This window comes from Engystomops pustulosus, chromosome 6 (genome assembly GCF_040894005.1).
Source record: "Engystomops pustulosus chromosome 6, aEngPut4.maternal, whole genome shotgun sequence".
Lineage (NCBI taxonomy): Eukaryota > Metazoa > Chordata > Amphibia > Anura > Leptodactylidae > Engystomops > Engystomops pustulosus.
Genome location: NC_092416.1, coordinates 142,294,393 through 142,308,793, shown reverse-complemented (window position 1 = coordinate 142,308,793; position 14,401 = coordinate 142,294,393). Strand labels below are relative to the sequence as shown.

At 41.7% G+C, this 14,401-nt stretch overlaps 1 protein-coding gene across 4 annotated transcripts in view; it reads left to right on the top strand.

The window, feature by feature from the left end:
• The window catches only part of THRA (thyroid hormone receptor alpha), a 236,801-nt gene that overhangs the window by 2,419 nt on the left and 219,981 nt on the right, over window positions 1–14,401 (top strand). For 2 of the 4 annotated variants that reach the window (XM_072111459.1, XM_072111456.1), the window contains exon 2: window positions 6,417–6,560. The gene's annotated coding sequence lies outside the window, so the exon portion shown is untranslated. Of the gene's footprint in view, window positions 1–6,120; window positions 6,195–6,416; window positions 6,561–8,908; window positions 8,992–14,401 lie in introns of those variants that run through there. The other 2 variants (XM_072111457.1, XM_072111458.1) reach the window with 2 other exon arrangements.

Genomic DNA, 14,401 nt, shown 5'->3' with positions numbered 1-14,401 from the left:
TATTTATGTCATTTTTCTCATTAAAGGCGGTAGAATTGTATAAACATTTATCAAAATATGTTATGAATATGTACAGTGTCAATCTGTCACAATTTTTCAGGTTCAGAGGGTTCTTCTGCATGTTCTTCTGTTTTGCAAAGTGTCTTCTGAGATATTACAGTCAAGAATTGAGATCTGTATTTAAAAATTACTTTTTTTTTTAAATTTTACTGACACTTTAACTGTGAATTTTTCCTGTTCTTGGTCACCTAGAAACAGTAATATTTAATAGGGTGTCGGAACAGTGTTTCTAGGTGCCACGTTTCAGAAGATATGAACATGAACTCATGGCAATCGTGAAGGGGTTGAGGTGCTACCTACAAACAATTTTTACAAACAATACACTGTCCAGTGCCGCAAGCCAACTTAAAGGAAATCTGCCATTAACCCCTTAAGGACGCAGGGTTTTTCGTCTCATTTCTCGCTCTCCAACTTCAAAAATCCATAACTTTTTAATTTTTACGTGTGCAGACCTGTGTGAGGGCTTATTTTGTGCGTAACAAATTTTACTTTCCCGTAATGTTATTTATTTTAACATGCCGTGTACTGCGAAGCTGAAAAAATATTCCAAATGTGGAAAAATTGAAAAAAAACAGCACGTCACGTTCTTGTGGGCTCAGTTTTTACAACTTTCACTCTTCGCTCCAAATAACACGCCTACTTTATTCTTTGGTTCGGTGCGATCACGGTGCTACCAAATTTATATAGGTTTTATTGTGTTTTAATACATTTTCAAAAATTAAACGAATGTGTACAAAAAAAAAATAATAAACGCTAATAACTTTTTCATGCTTTGACGCACGGAGCTGTGTGAGGTGTCATTTTTTGCAAAATGAGGCAACGTTTTCATTGCTACCATGTTGAGGTCTGTGCGACATTTTGATCATTTTTTATTTCATTTTTTATGTTATGTAAAAAGGTGACATTTGGGCGCCATTTCCCGCCTCGGAGGTCACCACCGCCGTAACCGTTTTTATATTTTGATAGATCGGTCATTTTGGGACGCGGCGATACCTAATATGTTTGTGATTTTTACTGTTTATTATGTTTTATATCCGTTCTAGGGAAAGGGGGGTGATTTGAACTTTTAATATTTTATTAATTTTTTATTTTTTAAACTTTTTTTTTAATTTTTTTTTTTTCACTATTTTTTAGACCATCTAGGGTACATTAACCCTAGATAGTCAGATCGCTCCTCCCATACTTCTGTATTGCAATATATGGCATTTTTGCAGCACATTCATTACAATGAGCCACTGGCTCATTGTAACGAATCTGCAGATGCCAGATAGTCTCGGGTCAAACGAAGACCCGAGGCTACCATGGCAGCCGATCGCCGCCCCCCCGATGACGTTCGGGGGCGCGGCGATCGTAATAAAGATGGCGGCGCCCGCGCGACTTTGCCGGCGGCGTTGAAAGGGTTAATAGCCGCGATCGGTGCAAGCACCGACCTCGGTTATTAGTGGTGGGGGTTTGCTGCAATATGCAACAACCCCTACCTCTGTATGAAGAGGACTCAGCCCGTGAGCCCTCTTCATACATCTCTTATACCTCTGCGCCGTAGAGCTACGGCGCAGAGCGTTAAGGGGTTAAAATTCAGCATGATAAACAAGGGACACTTACTCATAATGTCGGGCACTGGACTGTGGTAATCTTCTTACATTTGTTATCCATGGCCTCTTTCCTTCTAAAATCAACAATTCTTTTACAACTATGCTAATTAACCTTAAGGGCTCGGGAGGAGGCGTTACCAGAACCCCTCAGTGCTGCAAATTCTTGGGCTGTAACAGTGAGCAGAAAATGTCTATCCCCAACCCCTTGCCCTCTCCCTCTGCCTGTGAGGGGAGACCAGCTCTGCTCATTGTAACAGTCTGGATCTATGAGTAAGTGTCCCTGGTATTTCATGCTTGATTTTGATGGTAGATTTCCTTTAAAGACAGCCTGTCATCAGGTTTTACCCCATTAAACTTCCATTCTTCTCAGGTAGGGTGTGAAATTTACTTTCCATAATTACTTTCCTTTTATGTGAACAATATCTCCCAAATTGAGGCAAATATGATTCTTTTTGTCTCATATTCCCATGTGATGTCAAGTTTAGTGGTTGAAGGGGAAGTGTCACTTCAGAAGTCACCATCTTCTGTTCTGTCACAGGTGCTCCTGCGACCCATGTCTTGGCTTGCAGGCGCACCCATGCCCCCCTCCGCTCTCCAGCACCCTCAATGTCTCCCTCACCTCTCCTCGATCCAGTGCTGACTCCAGCGTTCCCGCCTCCTAGGGCGCGTGCGCTGGCTTCCGGAGCTTTAAAGAGGCGATAATTGGCGATGGCCGCCCGGCAGCTCTGTTAAATATCCAGACCCTTCCTGTATCCTCTCCTGGATCTTTGTGCTCTTTGCCTGAGAGAAAGCGGTGTTCCTTGCCCTTTGCGATATTACCGATTTCCCGTTGTGACCTCGATTCAGTTCCTGACTTTGCTCTTGTGGTGCCCTGACCTGACATACTGCTACATCCCGACTCTGATCCTGTGCTGCTTGTCATGACCTACCGCTACATCCCGACTCTGATCCTGTGCTGCCTGTGATGACCTACCGCTACATCCCGACTCTGATCCTGTGCTGCCTGTCTTGACCTTATGCCTGTCCCTGACCACGCTTCTGCCTCATGAATTTGTACTTCACCTTGGCCACCACCACGGACAAAGTTGTGCTTGTGGAGCGACCTGGTGGTACCACGTCGCAACAAGTCCAACCCGCTTTGTGGCAGGCTCTAGTGAAAACCAGCTGCCACTTAGACTCCGCTCCCAGGTGTCGGCTTAGGCACCTTGAAAAATGTTTCATTATTAAGATACTGATTTCAGGTCCCAAGGGCACTACCCCTGCAACCAACTACCTTGACTTTGCTAGACTTTGGGGGAGATTTTTTTTATAGGTAAATGGATAAGATTTCCTGTAAGCACTTAAACAGCCGTGGCACCTCCATCTTGGCACTAATCATCGGGCATTGGCAACCACTTGTGAGTGAGATTCTCTGTTAACGCATTGCGCCTGATATATATAGAATTGTTTCCCCTAAATCCCTTCCCTTCCTTGGTTGAACTTGATGGACAAGTGTCTTTTTTCTACCATATAAACTATAACTATAATATTGGGCACTGAGCGCTGTAACTTAGGGGGGCACAGATCACTATAATGGCAGCCCTAAGTTCCCATCAGGACCCCGGGGTTGTCCTCAGGAAGTGCATGTAAGATACTGTCTGTACATCAGTATTGCAGGGTATTATCATGAACAAGCAATCAGATGATTGTTTGTTCATGTCCCGTGGTACAAGTAATAATGTAAAAAAAAAAAGTTCTTAAATGAAAATAAATGATTAAAAATGTTCATAAGTCAGATAAACATATAGAGAGACATATAATACAAAAAAAAAATTATAAATCCTAATACAAAACCCACATATATAGCATCGGGACATCTGTAACGAGCCATAGTATTAGAAAAGATTGAACCTGCTCGATGAACACGATAAAAGAAAAAACTATTAAAAAACCACCAAAATGATTATGATTTTTACCTACCAGTATTTCATCCCACAAAAAATGCTCCAAAAACATATGTACTTCAGAATGCTACTGTTGCAAAGTACAACATGTCCCGCAAAAAAACAAGCCATCTACCAGCTCCGTAGTCTAAAAAATAAAATTTTTTGCCACTTGGAACATGGCGATGCAAAAATTATAGATTTTTCCCCACATTATGTTTTAATTTGCAAATTTAGTAAAACGCAAGAAAAAAATATAAGTATGGAATACCCGTAATCGTACTGACCTATGGAATAAAGATAACATGTTTATTAGGCTATATGGTGAACACCAATGAAAAAAATCCAATACAGAATTGATGCTTTTAATAATTCTTTATATAGTGCACACAGATTGTGCAGCGCTTTTCTACTCCTGCCCTCAAAAAAAAGTTAATACATTTTTTAACAATATGGGATACCAACCCCAAAATGGTAACTCTTACTTATAGGCTACAAAAGGGCGGCCATGAGGAAACTAAAATCCTAGCAGCTGCAGGGCGCTCCTTCCCTGCTGCACCTCACTGTGGTCACATGTGGGGGGGGGGGGGGGTCTCTGTACTCAGGAGAAATTGTATAACAAATTGTAAGATGGGTTTTCTTTTTTATCTTTTGAAAATGTGTCAATTTTAGCGCTAACTGAACGTACTACAAACAAAATTGGACCATTTTAAAGCCATTTTGATTTAAAGTGAACCTGTCATCAAAAATATACCCAATAAACACTACCAACATGTAATTGATGGTCCTGCACCCAGAGAAATCTCTAATAAGATCTCGTGACGTCTGGTGCATGATGTAAGCCACGGGAAGAGGCGTTCAGAGGCAGGGAGGGCTTGACTTACTGAGGGCAGTGCTGGGACGGGCAATCTAAACATAATAAACATCTACTCACCTCGTCCGGCGCTGCCGATGTCCCGCGCCGCGGCCGGTCTTCTCTACAAGGGCGCACAGGGAGCTTCCGGCCGGCAGCTCCCATCCGACACCATCTCCCAGCGCTTACAACGCTGGGAGATAGGGACGGATGGGAGGAGCCGGCCACATCGCGGAGCGGAAGCTCCCTGTGCACGGCTTCCGTGCCCCTGTAAACAAACAGTGGCACGGATCAAACGGACAGCGGCGCGGGACATCGGCGGCGCCGGAGGAGGTAAGTGGATGTTTATTATTTTTAAATAGCCCTCCCCAGCCTGGCCCTCACTAGTTTTTAAAACTTGGATAACCCCTTTAAACTCTCCGCCTCCCTGTTTTTATGCAACCAGTTTACATTTCCCTCCAATGTTCATTTTCTGGGTGATGAAACCATGCTGGGCTATGAATTAAACATGATCTGTAAGGTGTAAAGCTTCTAGACAACAGACCAGTAGTGGTTTTTTAGCCCAGTTTCTATTGACAGGTTCCCTTTAATTACTATGAAGATCTCAAGGAGTTAACAATTGTCCTAAAAGCTGTCTCTGATAGTTTGAGGGGTGCAGATTTGAAAATGGGTTGATATATAGGGGTTTTTTAATGTTATATATTTAAAATGTAATTGAAAACAATAATGATCCTAATTTAGGTGGTAAAACTATCTGCCTGAAAACGCAATGGCAAATTAAAAAAAAATCATCTTATTTTTTTTTTTTTTTTGTTAATAAACAAAACCAAAATTAACCGGTCAAAATTTACCCCTAAAATGAAGTATAACATGTGACAAAAATATTCTCAAAATTGCTTTGATAATTAAGTGTTCAAAACATTACATTATACATCCCCCCCAACAGACATCTCATTTTTAATAATGTTACCCCTTATCAGGCGCACCCCGGGGCTTCTGCAGGAAGGATGCAACCCCTTTTAAAAATGAGGTGTTTGTTGTGGGGATGTATAATTGCAGTTATGCCATATAAATATCAAAAATGACAAATTTGTGACTTATGAGAGTGAGCCATCCCAGTCCACTTTTCACTTCAGACAACTTATTATTCCTCATGTGCACGAACATATTTTTTTTTTCTTCCTTCCTTTGCCATTGTTTAGGTGGCTAGCTGTCCTGATGTATTTCTATGGGCTTATACACACATCTACAGTTTGAGCCTAGTGTCCCTGAGAAAAAAAAAACAGAGCATGTCCTATTCTTTGCCCTGCCCATCCATAGTGCAACACAGGTGTCATCCGTGTTTTTTGCGTTTTACGGATCCACATATTGGATGACTAAGTAGAGTGACACACGGACCGTTTTTGCAGTCTACTACCATACAATACAGGTGTTAGGAGATATGTGGAGTATGTTGTGGCCTCTCTATGAAACTCCCTGAATACCTAACCCTAATGTATTCTGCATTGGGAAGATATTCCCAGCTGCTAAATCCATAAAGAGCTGGAAGGAAGAACTGGTTGCTAATGTCTAACAATTAATCACCATGGTGACCAGTTTTTGTCTCTCTCTGTTTTATGGAATGTAACAATTCTATCCCAATTCTATTCTGTTTATTTGCAGTATACTGATCCTTTGATGTACAGAGTAGATCTGTGAACCATCCTGTATTGACATATAGAGAGGCACAGCAGCTCCATTCATCAATTCACCAAGAGAATTTGCAAAGTGACGTTACTTTCTCTGTTTCTTTTCATGCATAATCCCTTCATATTAATACAAATTGAGAGACAACATTTGGCAACAAAACTGCATTATCATTCCCATCAATGATTATATTTAGTGATAGGTGCAGAGGTGGAAAAACATCAGTTGCCATAGTTACTAATGTGCATCATGGTCAGCAGGAATGTTCCTTCATAATAATGATCAGCTTTCTTTCTTTTTCAGATACATAAAATGATGTGAGAACAGCTAGAGTACGTGCACACAGTATCCACTGTATAATCTGGACCATTTTTGCATCGGGTCTCGCAGTTGCTCCAGATCTGCATTATGACTTCTTTTGTTTTTAGTGGAGTCCATCTTCATGTGGTAAGTGCAGTGGCATTGATGTGTATTTAAAGAGAACCTGTCACAATTTTTTTTTTTTTACACATACAGCTAGTGACAGGTTCCTGTAGAACCCTAACTAAATAACACCCTTCTTTTAGCTAAAAGTTTTTTTTCCCTCACATCCCCATAAAATCAACTTTAAGTCATATTGCCTGACATCAGCGGTGGTGTGACCTAATCAGCCAGCCCCTCCCATCTACTCCTCTCCATGCCTTTCTGCCTTCTTACTATCAGCGCTTAATGTCATATGACCAGGGTGTTGTCATCTAAGGTCCTTTGTCCAGTACCATAACCATCTACCCCATGTATGTATCTGATCACATGAAATAACAACTTGGCTCCATGGACTTCTACCCCTCCCCACCCTCCGTGAAGGCTGCTGTGATTTCATGTGATCAGATACATACATGAGGTAAATGTTAATGTTACTGGGTAAAGCAAATGTTGCTGGGAAAAGGACCTTTGATGACATCACCCATGTCACATGACATGACATTCTCAATGATGTAACAGCACTCTCTTTTTTTTTAAAGTGGCAAGAGGGAACTGGGTGAAACATTCAACACCCCTGCCAATACATTGGCATGGTGGTTGTTGTGAATAGTGCCCTCTCCTTCTCAGGAGCTGTTTGGTGAGCCTGCTCAACTTATCCAGATACTACTACCTCTTGGAGAACTTAGTGATTGCCGCTTTAGCCACTGCATTGTAAGGCAACAGTTAACACTGTGATGTGTGACTGTCCACTTATGTTCCTGTAATAAAAGCTGATAACTAATTGGAGTGATGCTACCGCCTGACCAGGGAGTACATAAACCCTTGCTGGGCGGAAGCACATGGTCCTTTTCTAGAGTCTACTGAGAGAACCACACCTGATGGTCTGTCTACCACAGCCAGTGTCCTAATATCAGGAACCACAGGTGTCTCGGACAACTGCCTAGCTCCCAGGGAAAGTCCACAGACTTAAGCCCAGAACTAAGATCCACCACCCAGACTCCAGTTCCATCTGAACCAGTCCAACCTGTGTCTACTACCAGGCTGTGTGTAACCTTCCTGTGGACAAGCTCTCCATGACTCTTCCAGCTTGTGAATCTGCTTTTAATCCTTTGGCCGTTGCCTTCTGTTGAATAAAGAACTTTTATCTACACAACGTTGTCTCCGTCTGATCCCTGTTTACGGCTGTTTACCACCACGGGCTCCCCCATCCATCACCCAGGGATTCATCCTACAGACACCTCAGGAGTTGCCCCAGGAAAAAACCTGTACATCGGCCTCTCCCTCCATATTTCTTCCACACACCACCTGCTAGAGACCTTCCAGGCTGTAGGTCAGTCCTCCGGTCCCCATACCAAGCACTTGTGACCACAACGTGCCCAAGGCCTTACTCACCAGCCACTCCAGTATTCTGGGCCCCGGCTTCCTCCAGGCCGCCAAGAAAAGGCTCAGCCCCGGTGGGGGATGTTGCAAACATTTGACACCAGTATTTTTTCGACCCCTAATAATACGTGAACAGGACTGTATATGCATGTAGTTAAATATTGGCAGACAGTCCTAGTACTTGTTCCATACAGCAGCATGTCCTAGCAGTGAGACCTGTCAATCAGGGAGAAGGTAGGAAAATGCAAGTAAAAATTTAATATGCAGGACTTTATTAAAATCATTGGACTTGCATCAGGTGAGTTGCATATAATTATACAAACAGTTTTTTTTACATTGCAACCATAGGAAGGAACCCTTTAGCTTAATTCTTTTTAATCATAGTTTTCTATGAAATATTTATTTTGGGTGGGTTAATTTAAATGGCAGGTTCCCTTTAGTACACTCCATCAAAATTAAGCTTGTTGAACCAGGGACACAGTGACTGTGGTAATCATTTTATTAGTTGTCTAGACTTGTACCACCATAGGGAGCAGAAGAAGAGTGAAAAAACGGGCAAAACTTTTTTGAGGCTTACTGAGTGTATTTGATGGTGAGCTTTCAAGAATACTACTAATGATCTGGCATCACAGACTGTCTCATCCTCCCCCCTGCTCCCTCAGCACCTGTGTCCCTGGTTTATCATGGTGTATTTTCTATCATACTTGAATGGCAACATGGGTAGATCCACTTTTAATGAATATGTTGTGGATAATTTGCAGAATTTTAGAGTACCGAGGTGGATGAGATTTTACCAGTTTCTTTACGGCCATATTGAAGAATAAATCGGCAACAGGTTCAAAATGAACCTGTAACATGGTTTTTTAGTTTCAAATTGAGGTTCTCACTATTCATTTTATATTAAATCTAGTGATGCTGTATGTAATAATAATAATAATTCTTTATTTATATAGCGCACAGATTATACAGCGCTGCACAGTATTTTCACATGGACCAGCATTCACTATTCTCCAGACAGGCCATCATTACTTTATTGGTAGGTGGCTGAAAAGAAAAAAAGTTATAGGTTCTGTAACCAAGTCCTAGAACTGTATTTTTGCACACATTCAGCTTTTTCCTTTCACTATGAAGCCCCTAGTCTTCCTATTTATTGAATGGAAGCTAAAATTACAGCCTCAGCTCCTGTTTACTGTCATTGGGACCCACATCTGTTTACGCCCAATACAGGGAGACTGTTGTGTCTTGCTAGCAAGAAGGACAGAAGTTCGTGAGGTGCCAGATTGCAAAGTAGCTCCAGGTAGTGCACAGGAGTGTGTAATCAAAGCCAAAAGAGAACAGCAAATCCTAAAATTTGAGCTCTGAGAGTTGGTAGACAATGTTGCATAATATGCAGAAACATTGTTATTTCTCATGTATATACACTAGACCAGTGATTTTCAACCTGTGTGCCGTGGCACACTAGTGTGCCGCGACACATGGTCAGGTGTGCCGCGGGGAAAGTTCCCCAAACTATGGTGCCCTCTGTCTTTTGTTTCCCAGAGAAATGTAAAATGAGAAATACTATAGTCATGAGGCTGTAGTACTACAAGTACCAGCTCATATGCTGAGTATATGAGCTGGCACTTGTACTCTGGCCTCATGGCCATAGTACTTCTCATTGTTCCCCTTTATATTGCAGTATATGAGCCACATAATAATCAGCACCATATACTAAAAACAGGGAGAAACTGAGAACTGTTGAGGAAGAGCTTCGTGTGTGTCTTTCCACCATTCCTACCAGGATATCCCTTTTGTGTTTATCGAAACAGACCCAGGTTCCAGTAAAATAAATTTAGAATCTATATTATTAACTATATGTATAATATGACTGTTTAGTGTCATTTTGCGCTATTTTGGTTGGTGGTGTGCCCCAGGATTTTCTAAGTATAAAAAGTGTGCCGCGGCTCAAAAAAGGTTGAAAATCACTGCACTAGACTACTGATTTATGGAAGGACTATGTAGCATGATTCATTTATCTATCCTGATAGATCTTCCATTATTTTCAGTGGAAGCCAGAGGTGGACACTGACAAGTGCATTTTCATGACAAATCACAGGCTGGGTTCACACCTGGTTTTTGTGCATACGGTGTAAGCACACTCCAGGAGCATCCCGACGTGTGCTCACAACAGATAGCACAGACGTATCTCACCGTATGCCTATACATTGGGATAAGTCGCCTGGGGACCCCTCCTCACCCCATGAATGCAGGGAGAGAAGTGTACATGATGAATGGGGCGTTGCCCTAGTGATGTCACTGACCTAATCTGGACAGTGACATCAGTGGGTCCTCCTGCCGCGTGACATGGTGGGGAGAGATGTAATATGCTACATATGCTTTCCACAGCCGTCCATTGCCTCCACTGAGCGCATTTGTCGCTCAGGCGGAGGCTGCAGGATGAAAAGCTTGCTACTTCTTTCCATCCTGTGTTTTTTTTACGGGCTATAGTGGCCAGGCAGTGTCAATAACCATACTTCCGTCTGCCACTATAGGCGGTCCCCTACTTAAGAACACCTGACTTACATACGACCCTTAGTTACAAACGGACCACTGGATATTGGCAATCTAATGACAATCCAACATTTTTAAAATACAATTGTCACAGAGACCAAAAAAAAATTTGGCTGGGGTTACAATGATAAAGTCTACAGTTCCGACTTACATACAAATTCAACTTAAGAACAAACCTACAGACCCTATCTTTTATGTAACCTGGGAACGGCCTGTATTTGTCAATGTATACATTAAGCATATACGTTGGGTGCTTTCCCGGCGTTTAACGCTTGGCGTATATATAAAATATGGTGTAAAGCCAGCCTAAGTATAAATATATTACCCATGAGAATTTGTGATTGACCACAAGTGAATTAGTGCCTTTGTACGAGGCAGATACATGTTCGAAACTGTTGCAAAAACCAAGGCTCAATCTCCTGTGGATGCAACAGGAATGCTTTAACCTTCATGCAGTAAATGTATAATAATGCTAATAATAATACATCCTTATTTATATAGCGCCATCATATTCCAGAACAATAACATGTTTAGATGAAACAATAGGAATCATGTGTGATATGGTAGTGAATGGGAATGAGGACCCTGCTCACTTCATCCAGCATTAGCCACTGTGACAAATACTTTATGGTGCATTTTATTTCTGTATTGTCAGTGTTAACATTAAATCTTAATTTTCCCCTTTGTATCAGATCTTTGTACACAAACAGAGATAAATATGATAAATGTGTTTCATAAAACTGTCCCACTATTTATTTTGTGTTATTGAATTAGGGTGGTAATATTAGGTAATTACCAGCATATCCCATAATGGTGACATCTAGTGGCAGCACTAGGCAAAAGTTTGCATATCAAGTAGCAATAAGTTTGTCATTTGGCATATATTTATTTTAATTAACGTTATAATATAGTCAGCTCTAATATATGAAACCCAGTGGGTGCATTAACTAGCACTGGAGACCCATTTGTCTATATTCTCTACTATACTTTATGGATGTCATTAATGATGGAGACCCCTGCTTGGAACCTCTTAGTAGCCATAACAGAAAGCTCCTCCGAGTTTGACTCCCCCCAAGTTATCTCTGTGTGACATTCCACATTTTCCTCATTCTTTTGATTATAAGCGTTGTACAAATCATGTCATAGCTTTTTCTTCACTAACATAATCTTATGAGTGCACTGGTCAGCGCCTCTAATTAGATCAGCACAGTCGTGGTCTTCTGCTGTCAACATTCCTATCATCTGATGGACTATTCTTGGAAGGTTTAGTACTGCCCACTGTACTTCAAAGCAGGCAGCACAAAGTACATTTGGATATTTTACACTCTCACTGTAAGGTTTAATCCTGTGAAAGTATTTACATAAACTTAATCTGATATACACATTTGATGGATTGTGGCACTTTTTTTTGTGAGCTCTATATAAATATTACTGAATCCAACTGAAATCCAGTGGGAAAGATTTTCTAAGATGAATACACTAGATTTCTGTATTAATGGTACTCCCTTTCACCATGGACCCAACTGAGAATTATCCTTTAAAAAAAGACAAAGGACCCCTTAAAGAAATCTGGTATGCATGCTGTATTTATTTTGTGTTTTAATTTCCCACAAAGGGCTATTGGCCATTGGAACAAAAGGTTGCCAGTGTGTGTCACATATAGACGAGACCAATGATGCACTAAATGTATTATCAAGCGTCAGCCTCTGTGGTTAGTATTTCCCAGTTCATACAGTATGCACGCTTTCGACCATATTGGCAGCCATGTTCCTGACGCACAATTTGTGGCCAGATCACACCCCCCATAGAGGTCTATGACACCGGGTCACAGTGTGGCAACCACACTCAAAATATAAAGCAGGTTCTAGTTTTGGACTGATTTTGAGAAACTAATATGCATTTTTCCGGTTAGGAAAAAGAAAACTATGCCTCATGGCTATCTCAAATGGAACATCAACTCTGACACATCTGGAGCCTAGTGATAAGTATGTCTTTTCTAAATAAAACGGACTCCTAACTGTGGACGGCACTGTTTTCATCATTGCATGTAGTTAGTACCATGTGGAGAACTGGCTTGGCTAGAAGAACTTAGAAAATCTTCTATATTAGAACATAAGATAAAAGTACAGTGAGGTAGGAATATGATGACCGACGCGCTTCGGTTTGACCTAACAAGCCTTAATTACCATGATTAAGGCTTGCTAGGTCAAACCGAGACACCTTGGTCAAAATGTTCCTACCTGACTGTACTTGTGGCTTTTATCTTATATCCTAATAAAAAGAGTTTGTCTTCTACCACCTTCCTGGTATATTCATATTAAACTACCGTATTTTCCGGGCCATTAGGCGCACCGGAATATAAGGCGCATCAGTCCGATGCGGCTTATATATGTAATAATTCCATATATAAGGCGCATCGGACTATAAGGCGCAGGGTCCGGGGGCGGAGCGGATACCCGACGAGAAGAGACGCGACGAGACGCGGCGACGCGGGGAAGGGGAGGTGGAGGAGGGCAGCGGACCATACTTACATAGGTCCCCGCTACCGGAGACAGCAGATCTCCAGTGGGAACTGCAGACCGACGCGGCAGAAGTTGTTCGTGCCACGTGGTCTGCAGTTCCTGCTGGAGATCTGCTGTCTCCGGTAGCGGGGACCTATGTAAGTAGGGTCCGCTGCCCTCCTATAGGGCGCACTTTGGATTTCCAAGGAAATCCAAGGCTTTTATGTGCGCCTTATAGCATACCTCCCAACATCTGTGAAAGGGAAAGAGGGACAAAATGGCGACACGCGTAGCGTGCCGCGGCGATCCCCCTAAGCCACACCCCCAATCACTCCCTGGCCACGCCCCAAATTTTAGCCATATTATAATAATAAAAATCATCTCAATTAAAAAATTAAAAAAAATTTCCTCATTGGGATTTGAACCTAAACCTGCAGTGTCCATGAACAATAATAACACAGCGCCCCAACCCACTGAGCTATTAGCTCTGTGATTATCAAGGATTAGAATTTTGGTAACTAACTCCCGGGCTGAGTCCTCTTCATACAAGGGTGGGGGTTGTTGCATTTTGCAGCAAACCCCCACCGCTAATAACCGCGGTCGTTGCTTGCACCGATCGCGGCTATTAACCGGTCCGTTGCCGCCGCCATCTTTATTCTGATCGCCGCGTCCCCGAACGTCATCGGGGGGCGGCGATCGGTTGCCATGGTAGCCTCGGGTCTTCGTTTGACCCGAAGCTATCTGGCTTCTACAGATTCGTTACAATGAGCCAGTGGCTCATTGTAATGAATGAGCTGCAAAAATGCCATATATTGCAATACAGAAGTATTGCCGTATATAATAGGAACGATCTGACCATCTAGGGTTAATATACCCTAGATGGTCTAAAAAAATAGTGAAAAGAAAAAAAAAGTTTAAAAAAGAAAAAAAATTAATAAAATATAAAAAATTCAAATCACCCCCCTTTCCCTAGAACTGATATAAAACATAATAAACAGTAAAAATCACAGACATATTAGGTATCAAAATATAAAAACGGTTACGGCCGGCGGTGACCTCCGAGGCGGGAAATGGCGCCCAAATGTCCGAAATGCGACTTTTACACCTTTTTACATCACATAAAAAATGGAATAAAAAATTATCAATATGTCGCACAGACCTCAAAATGGTAGCAATGAAAACGTCGGCTCATTTCGCCAAAAATGACACCTCATAAAGCTCCGTGCGCCAAAGTATGAAAAAGTTATTAGCTTCAGAAAATGGCAAATTTTTTTTTTCTTTTTTGTACACATTTGTTAAATTTTTTTAAATGTATTAAAACACAATAAAACCTATATAAATTTGGTATCACCGCGATCGCACCGAACCAAAGAATAAAGCTGAGGTGTTATTTTG